The sequence below is a fragment of the Austrofundulus limnaeus genome, unplaced genomic scaffold (genome assembly GCF_001266775.1).
Source record: "Austrofundulus limnaeus strain Quisiro unplaced genomic scaffold, Austrofundulus_limnaeus-1.0 Scaffold92, whole genome shotgun sequence".
NCBI classification, from domain to species: domain Eukaryota; kingdom Metazoa; phylum Chordata; class Actinopteri; order Cyprinodontiformes; family Rivulidae; genus Austrofundulus; species Austrofundulus limnaeus.
The window spans coordinates 1,183,978-1,185,890 of NW_013952494.1; the positions used below are offsets into that span (position 1 = coordinate 1,183,978).

At 35.8% G+C, this 1,913-nt stretch overlaps 1 long non-coding RNA gene across 1 annotated transcript in view; it reads right to left on the bottom strand.

Annotated features, from left to right (window-relative positions):
- The window catches only part of LOC106520441 (uncharacterized), a 14,024-nt gene that overhangs the window by 3,515 nt on the left and 8,596 nt on the right, over window positions 1-1,913 (bottom strand). The gene's annotated exons all lie outside the window — the stretch shown is intronic.

Sequence of the window (1,913 nt, forward strand, 5' to 3'; positions counted from 1 at the left end):
TATATATATATTACACAAAACATCTTCAGTCTGCTGTTACAGTTCAATTCCCCCCTTTTATTCTTTTCTTTTTTTCTGCTGCTGTTCTCCTGCATTGGTGATACCACCAATAACATCCCTGATACATTTCTAAATTATGCGCTATGATGTGGATGTGTCCTGCATATACATTATTCCAACATTTTATATTCTGTTAAAGAACTGCTGATATTCTGATTTTTTTCCACACTAAATTCCACAGAGGAAGAAGGGATATGAAGAGAGCACACGTTTGAATGCTGATGAGTTCATTTTCCTATTCTACATGTCGAAGCCTCTAATTTATCTGCCAATTTTGATTGTCTTTATGGAAGTTGACTCTATAATGACTCGTAGTGCTTCATTGAATTTTCAGAAAAGTAAGCAACAAACTGACCAAATCAAAATTTGATTGATACGCAGCAAGTATGCACATAATTGTTCTGGCAACAGCTGTCTAAATGAAGCAGACTGTAAAATACTGTATATATGTACACTGAATGCATTTATTCAAATTTTGCATTCATAGTACAAAATATTTTCCCTCATGGTGAGATTTGTATGTGCAAAGACTTGCTTTGTTTCATTTAAGGTTTAAATTTATATTTGTGAAAAGTTTTAAACAGCTCTATCATTGCAGTTTGGAGAAATGAATATGTTTGACTAATGAGCTGATGGCAACCATAAGTGGGGCTATCAAGGTGAACTGGTGCCATGTCTGTAGGAAGTAGGGGTGCAGCACCCTCCTGTTAGATTCCAGAGGACAAGCATCTCCAAATAGAACAAATAAATTATCAGTCATTCTATTTGTCAAGGATTGGTTAAAATTGCAGTTATGTTGATTCTCCATTCATGCCATAAATGCCATTTGTTCCAGAGTTGGGTCATGGGGGCAGGGGCTTGAACAAGAAGAAACAACTCTTTCCACATTCACCTCTTCCATTAGTTTAAAGCTTGGAAACCCTGCTTGTTGCAGGAAATATGTCTGATTGCTTCATGTTCTTCTATGGATGACTGAGAATTCACAGCAACATGTGACATTGATGATGGATTGTACGTGATGGGATTGATGATTGACTGATTGATCATGCTTTCAGTTTGTCAACCTCTGTTCCAGAAGTGAAATTCTGCAGTAGAGCATGCAAAAGGCAGCAAAATCAAATGTAAACATCAAATAAAACATGCTAGATAAAAAAAAAAGTGTTGAAAGATAAAAAGTGTCTATTGGCACAATCCAATAGTAGGAGAAAGCGTATCGAGAGTGTTTCATGTACTAAAAGAAGAAATGTGTAAAACTTACATAATCCAGTAAAAGAGAGTCCTCAAGCAAACAAATTTCACAAGCTACCAGCAGCAAAACAGGAAGTGACACTATACGTCTTATACCACAAAAGTCAGCCGTCAGCCTTCATTACTGATGCTGTTTTGCATACAGTGATCCAAGCTGCTTATTGACTAACTTTTATTCAACATAGTGAAAACCTTTACTGATTTTATCACGGTGCATGTTTTGTTCTTTCACTACATAAAAGTTTTGAGGCTTGGACACATAAAATCCTTGTTTATAATAAAAAAAATGCTTCAGACTCCCAAGAAAGTGTGTTCTGTGGTTTGTGGGATTGAAAACTATCACTGTCACACCGCTGTAGAGATTACCTCCAACATAACTTCTCATATTTAACCTAATTAATATCGACTAATATTAATATAGTTAATATACGAGGAAACGGGTTCTTTTCGATTTTAAATACTAATAATAATAACCATCACCTTCCGTGGTCAAGTTCAAAGGCAGGTGGAACGTTTATTCCACCCAGGGTGACCACTACAAATGTTTGTATCTGGCATTTGTTTTATGGGACAATGCACAACAACAATTTCCAAAGAATAAACAG